General features: G+C 35.3%; 1 protein-coding gene across 1 annotated transcript in view; it reads left to right on the forward strand.

Annotated features, from left to right (window-relative positions):
• Nucleotides 1-8,124, forward strand: part of SREK1IP1 (SREK1 interacting protein 1) — a 50,423-nt gene that overhangs the window by 32,073 nt on the left and 10,226 nt on the right.

Consider the following 8,124-nt stretch of genomic DNA (forward strand, 5'->3'; position numbering starts at 1 on the left):
TATATATATTCTGTTTATGCACCTAATAACAAATATCTGAAACAAATCTTGGTATAACCGTAAATAAAAATTCTTATGGATAGACAAATTTGCAATTATAGCCATAGATCTCAACACCTTTCTCATTGACTAATGGCACAAGTAGACAGTAAATCTGTGAGGATATGGAAGACTTGAGTAACACTATCAACCAACTTGACCCATTTAACATTTATGCAACACCTCACCCAACAACAGCAAAATACACTTTTTTGTTGTTGTTTTGTTTTGTTTTGTTTTAAGTGCACCTATCAAGATAGACCTGATACTGGGCCATAGCAGAAAGCTACTTAGAAAATTCCCAAGTGTTTATAATTTAACATAATTGTAAATAGTCTTGGGTCAACAAAAAAAAGAGCAAAAGAGAATTAGAAGGTGATTTTAACTGAATGAAAATAAAAACACATTTGTGGTATACCTCCAAAGAAGTACTTAGAGACAAGCTTATACCTGTATTAGAAAAAAAGAAGAAATGTCTCAAATCTATGACTTCAACTTCCACCTTAACAAACTAGAAGAAAGAACAAATTAAACCCACAGTAAGCAGAAGAAAGGGAATAATAAAGATCAGAGGTGAATAAATGAAATGGAAAACAAGACTACAGAAAATCAACAAAACCAAAAACTGGTTATTTGAGAAGGTCCATAAACTGAAAAATCACTATCCAAACTAATGAGATTTTAAAAAGAGAAAAGGCATATATTACTGATAACCAGAAATGAATTGATAACACTACAGATCATATGGATATAAAACGGAGAAGAGAATATTTTAAAGAACTTTATGCCAATAAATTGGATAACTTAGATAAAATGGACAAATTACTTGAAAGATACAAACCAGCAAAAGTTTGAATAAGAAATCTAAAATGTGAAGAGTACCCCTGCATCTCTTAAGTTAAATGTTTAGTTTAAAAACTTCAGGCCGGGCGCGGTGGCTCACGTCCCAGCACTTTGGGAGGCCGAGACGGGTGGATCACGAGGTCAAGAGATCGAGACCATCCTGGGTAACACGGTGAAACCCCGTTTCTACTAAAAAAAATACAAAAAACTAGCCGGGCAAGGTGACAAGTGCCTGTAGTCCAGAGCTACTCAGGAGGCTGAGGCAGGAGAATGGCATAAACCCGGGAGGCGGAGCTTGCAGTGAGCTGAGATCCGACCACTGCACCCCAGCCTGGGCGACAGAGCGAGACTCCATCTCAAAAATAAATAAACAAATAAATAAAAATAAAAACTTCAGCAAACTTCATGCCCAGTGGCTTCTCTTACAAGAAAACATTTAAAGGAGAAATAATAGAATTTGTATACAAAATCTTTTTAAAAATTGAAGGGAGGAGAGTATTTCTCAACTCAATTTATAAGACCAGCATTACCCTGATAACAAAACCAGATTAAGATATTAAAAGAAAAGAAAGTTAGAGACTTATTAATACAGATGCAAAATTCTTAAGAGAATTTTAGCAAATTGAATCTAGCAGTATACAAAAGTATATCATGACTAAGTTGGTTTTATTTCAGGAATACATTTGTTTTATATTCAGAAGTCAGTGTAATTCATGATATTTAAGAGACTAAAACAACCTATATTATTGTTACAATATTTTAAGAAAAATTATTCAGCAAGTCCATCATATACTTCTGATAAAAAATTCTGAGCCAATTAGAAATAGAAGATAACTTTATTAACTTCATACAAAATCTATAAAAAAACAAAATGTTACATCATACTTAATGATAAAAGACTGAAGTCTTTCCATAACGTAAGAAACAAGGCAAATATGTGCACTCATACCACTTCTACTCAACATTCTGCTGGAGATTCTAGCCACTGCAATATGGTATGAAAAATAAAGGCATCCAGATTTCAGGAAAGAGTTTAAAACTGCCTTTTTTTTGCAGATGGAATGATCATCTATGTAGAACTATCTACCAAATCTATCAAAAAAGCTTCTAGAACTAATAACTGAGTGTATTTCTGTACACTGGCAATGAACAATCAGAAGTTAAAATTTTATAGATATCTTTTACAATAGCATAAAAAATGAAATACTAAGAATGTAAATCTGACAAAAGATATGCAAGACTGAAATGTATTTTACAAAATATTGTTGAGGGAAGTTAAAGAAATAAAGATATGCTATATTCATTGAGTGGAAGTTTCAATTTTAAAAGAAATGTCACTTCTCCCCAGGCAGATCTATAAATTCAAAGCAATCACAGTCAAAATTCCAGCAGGCCATTTGAGAAACTGACAAGCCAAGCAAGACCTTATCTCTAAAATAAAATAAAAAAAATGACAAGCCAATTGGAAATATAAAGAACCTAGAAAAGCCAAAACACTTTCAAAAGGATTAGTAAAATTGAAAAACTAACACAACCTAATTTCAAGATTTATTGTAAAGCCACAGGTAATCATGAAAGTGTAGTATCGATGTAAAGATAGATCAATGGAACAGAATAAACCCATGCATATGTGATAATTGATTTTTTAATCGAAATTTTTATTTTGAGAATATTGTAGATTAACATGTAGCTGTAAGAAATCACACAGAGACCCCTTTTGTTTGTCCCTTCCCTGGTTTCCCTCAATGGTAACGTCTTCGAAAATTAAGTTTCAAAGCAGGATAATGTCTTTAATACAGTCTACACAGAACATTTCCATCACCACCACGACCATTCATACTGTCTTTTGATACCTATATCCATTTCTCTCTTGCCCTCACCACCTTCCTAACCCTGTAAACCAAAACTTTGCTCTCTGTTTTTATAATATTGTCATTTCAGTAATGTTTTGTAAATAGAATCTTACAGTATGTAATCCTTTCTGATGGGCTTTTTTCACTAATTATAATTCTCTACAGACTGACTTAGGTTGTTGCATATATCGATAGTTCGTTATTTTTTATTTCTGAATAGTAGTGTATGTTATGGATATACTACAGTTTGTTTAAGTATTTATCCACTGGATTGTCAGTTTGGGGTTATTATTAATAAAACTGCTATAAACAGGATTTGGGTGAACATAACTCTTTATTTCTATGAGACATATGCCCCAGAGTAAAATTGCCGGGTTGTTATGGTAGTTGTATGTTTCGTTTCCTAATAAACTGTCAAACTCTACAGTGGCTGTACCATTTTACGTCCCTACGAGAAACGTATGAGTGACCAGCATTTGACTTTGTCACTAGCATTTTTGTGCTTAGCATTCTAACACGTGTAGTTATAGCCCATTGTGGTTGTATTTACATTTTTCTAATGGCTAATGATGTTATGCATCTTTTCATTACTGTTGAATGTTGAGTTCTGAACATATATATCTGTGTGTGTATATATATATGTGGGTACATGTGTATATTTTGTATGTTCTTTATACATGTTGATATTCTTTATACCATTCTAGACACTAGTCCTTTCTCAGATACCTGTTTTGAAAGCGTTTACTCCCAGTATGGCATTTGTCTTTTTTATCCTCTGACCAGGTCTTTCACAAAGCAGTAGTTTTTAATTTTGATGAAGTCCAGTTTATCAATTTTTCCTTTTATAGACTATACTTTTGGTGTCAAATATAAGAACTCTTTGCCTATGCATAGATCTGAAAAATGCTCATATATTTTTTGCTAAAAGTTTTGTGGTTTTAATTTTACATTTAAGTCCATGATAAATTTTGAGTTGATTTTTATGTAAGCAGTGAGGCTTGATTTATTTTGCCTACAGTTGTTCCAACACTATTTCTTAAAAAGGCTGTCTTTCCTGCATTAAATTGCTTTGCTTTTTTTTCACCCCGCCAAAAAGAATCAGTTGGTTCTATTTGTGTGTGCTTGTTTCTGGATTCTCTGTGCTGTTTTGTTGATCAGTGTGTCTTTGCCTCTGCTAATACCACATAAGCTTTATTAATATAGCTAAAAATTAGTCTTGAATGGGGATACCAATTCTTCCCACTTTATTCTTCATCAAAATTGTTCAAGCTATTTTACTTCCTTTTCATGTCCATAAAAATTTTAAATTCATGTCTATATTTACAGAAAGCTTTGCTAGGATTTTGAATAGGAATTGCATTAAATGTGTGTATCAGTTTGGAGAGAATGGACGTCATTACTTTGTTGAGTCTTCTGATCCATGAACATGATGTGTCTCTTCGTTTATTTAGAACTTCTTGGGTTTCTTTAATCAGCACTGTGTAGTTTTCAGCATATAAGTCCTATACACTTTTTATATACTTTTTTTGGAAAATTATAAATGATACTGTATCTTTAATTTTGTTCTCTGCATGTTCGTTGCTAATAAAATGAATTGATTTTGTATGTTTATTTTTTCTTCTTGCTGAACTCACTAATTCTAGATTTTTTGAGACTCCTTGGGAATATCAGTGTTTGTCATGTCATTTGCAAATAGGAACCTGAGCTGATAGAGTGTTTTGTCATTTCCAAGTATTTCATGTAATTGAAATAGGTGAGCTTCAAAAATCATATTATTCATTCTGCTTAAATAGTATAGAATCTCTCCCAGCATTTCATCACTTGCATTGTTTTAGTACTTCTGTCATAATGGAGAGAAGTGTTTCAGGACAAATGGCATTGACCAGTTTTCTAAAAAGCTGTTGGCATAACTGACAAAATCCTGGATACTAGAAATAGAGATAAGTAACCTATAGTACTTATTTGTACAATTTCTAAGTCTCCAGATGTACATTGTCATTGGATGTGATTTTTTTAAAAAATGCCTTATTTCCCCATCCTGTTTTCTTCACTTTGCCTTTAATCATTTTTTCCAACTTAGTATGCCAACCATTGACACCTTAGCTGATAGCACTCAGGAAAGAGGTGGCCAGTGCCACCTCCAGAAAGGAAGAGATAACTGAGAGCTGGAAGACATTAAAAATAGTTCTTGGAATTTCAAGACTGCTTTCCTCCTTAATACATATTATCTTTGCTCTGGCCATTTTTTTTTTTCCTTTTCTTAATTACATTTTTAGTTCTGTAAACTACATACTTCCCACTGATTGTCTTTAATAACTCACATTTTTTATATGTTCAAGACATCATAAACATATTATCTTAGCAAAATGCCCTTTTGAGGCTCCTGTCATTTGGCTTTCCTGCTTCTTCCCATTTTTATTGTCTTCATATATCTACTTCAGGCCATTCCTCACGATTATTTGAAGACTCCTTTCTTTTCTTTTTTTTTTTTTTTGAGACAAAGTCCCACTCTGTTGTCTAGGCTGGAGTGTAGTAACACCATCGTGGCTTCATGAATCACTGCAGCCTCAAACTCCTGGGCCCAAGCAATCCTCCGCCTCAGCCTCCAGTGTAGCTGAGACTACAGGCATATGCCACCATGCCTGCTATTTTTTTTTTCTTTTATAAAGACATGGTGTCACTATGTTGACCAGGCTGGTTTCAAACTCTGGGTCTCACACGATTCTCCACCCTCAAACTCTCAATTGTCTTATTTTTCATCTCGAGTCCTCTCATTGTTCTTAGAGACTTTCTCAGATGACCTGTGAATTACTTGCCAACACCCTAGCTCATCTTCTGGACCTTATCATTGAAAATGATCTTTTCTGTCTCTTCACCTCAGCCACACATTTCCATGATTGCACCCTGGACCTTGTTCTCAGCCTCCAAAACTAATGTCATATACTCTAAGCTTTTTACGCCAAGTTCTTATCTTTCCAGTTTATTTAATGTAAAGACCCTCAGGCTATTGACCCACCACTTTCATTCAGTTAGTCTTCCCCTTATCTAGCTTAGATTCCATCATACATTATCATAATTATTCTTTTGCAAATATCAGTAACTGCCTTACTCCTTTCTTTATCTTTTACCCTTATGTAGCAAGACCCCAAATATGGATGATCCTCTCTTTGCCTTCTCCATGCTGATCCCCTTACAGCAGTGCAAAGGTAAAGAGGCAGACTTGTGTTTTTATAAATTCATGATCCCTAATATCAGCTTGCATTTATTTTTGCAAGTGCACTCTCCATACTTATTTTGTACCTTTCCCCCACTCTTCAGACTTCCCACTTCTCCCTTCCTCCTTCGGCTAATGACTCCCTCTTTCATTGACAAAATAGAAGACTCCAGATGAGAGCATCTTAGCTTCCAATTACTTAATCCACAAATTTGCATATATATCCATTTTTCTTTTCTTTCCTTCAGTTAAAATGGAAAGACTGTCCCTCCTTTCAAAGGCGTGTCCTACCATAATTGCTATGAATCTTTTTCTTCAAGAATTTTATTTCTTCAGTTATCCCCTCTCTACATCATCATTTCAATCAGCATCAATTTTTTTCTTGTTTTTCCCATCGTTCTTCCCTAGATCCTTTGCATCCCTCTAGCTAACATCCCATTTCTCTGCTGCTTTCTAGCTAAACTTCTCAAAAAAGTTATTTATTCTTACTTTCTCCACCTTTTTATTTCCATTTGTTTTTCAGTCCACTTGTCAAGGACTTTAATTACTTTTGCCAAATCTATTTGACATTTTCTATCCACGTTCTACTTGGCCTTTAGGTACTATCTGATAGGTGGCCCCTCTCTTCTTTAAGGTTCCTACTTCTTGGTTCTGGTGTTCTTCCAACCCTGTGGCCCTTCTTTGTCAGTCTTTTTGATAGCTCTTCTTCCTGCTCTTCTCAGCCCATAAATGTTGGAGTTCCTCAAGATGCAGATGATCTTCCTGGGCTTTACTCCCTGTATTTTTTTCTCATCATTCTCTAACTAAATGATTTTATTTATTCCCCATAGTTTTAAATACCATCTGTAAGCTGATCAGTGTGTGTGTCCAGACTAATCTCTAAACTTCAGAATCACATACAAACTGCCTACTTCAGTTACCTACTTGGATGTCAAACAGGTCTTTTAGATCTCAAATGTCTACAATTGAAGTCTTCACTCCCCACCCACAATTGTCCTTCAGTCTCCTACCCACTTCCCACCAATCCACATTTTAATCAGTTGCACTGCTAAAATCCTGGTGGTCATCCTTGATTCCTTTCGTTCCATCATCCTTCCCACACACATACCACCACCTCCACTGCCTTTATTCAGGACACCACTATCTCTGGCCTGCATTACTCCAGTTACTTTATTATTCTCCTGCCTTTTCTAGCCCTTTCCAATTCATTTACCATGGAAAACTGCCGATCACACAGTCCATCTCACTTAGAATGTAAAATCCTTACTGCTGCCTTCATGGTCTTGAATAAGCAAGTTCCTGCTTACCTCTCTGGCCTCTCATTTCAAAGTACTCTACATGTATTTATGATTTATTGTTCATCTGTTCTCATTCGTGTTCATTCTTATTCATAGTTGCCCCTCCCCTTCTATCTGCAACAACCTCTTGTTAGTTTCTAGAACCGATTTCCTCTTCCTGACATGCACTATCCTTGCTCTTCACTTAGAATGCTATCTTTCTTTGCCTGTTCATTTTCTTTCTCACCACTTAACTATAAGTTCCCTGTGGGCAAGGACCATGCACAGCAAAGACCCAGTACATAGCACAGTACCTGACACATAAGCATTTAGTAAATATTTGTTGAATAAAGTGTGGTCAATAAAAATCTCCTAGGATTTTATGAGACAAACTGATCTCTATTCTGTACCTTGCCAAATAACCCCAAGGCTTCCTGGCTACTAAAAGGAGATCCTAACAGCAAAACTTTAATTCTCTTATTTATACATTTTTTCTGAAACCTATAAAGTCTCTACCTTGAACGTACATTGCTTTTATAATTAGAAAATATATAGATTTGGAATATATACATATATATACACAGATATTTTTAAATGTTTACAGCCAGGCATGGTAGCTCAAGCCTGTAATCCCAGCACTTTGGGAGGCCAAGGCGGGCAGATCATGAGGTCAAGAGATCAAGACCATCCTGGTTAATATGGTGAAAACCCTGTCTCTACTAAAAATACATAAAATTAGCTGGGCCTGGTGGTGGTTGCCTGTAGTCCCAGCTACTCAGGAGGCTGAGGCAGGAGAATGGCATGAATCCGGGAGTTGGAACTTGCAGTGAGCTGAGGTCATGCCACTGCACTCCAGCCTGGGTGACAGAGCCAGATTCTATCTCAAAAAAAAAAAAAA

This window comes from Rhinopithecus bieti, unplaced genomic scaffold (assembly GCF_001698545.2).
Source record: "Rhinopithecus bieti isolate Rb0 unplaced genomic scaffold, ASM169854v2 scaffold_10181, whole genome shotgun sequence".
Lineage (NCBI taxonomy): Eukaryota > Metazoa > Chordata > Mammalia > Primates > Cercopithecidae > Rhinopithecus > Rhinopithecus bieti.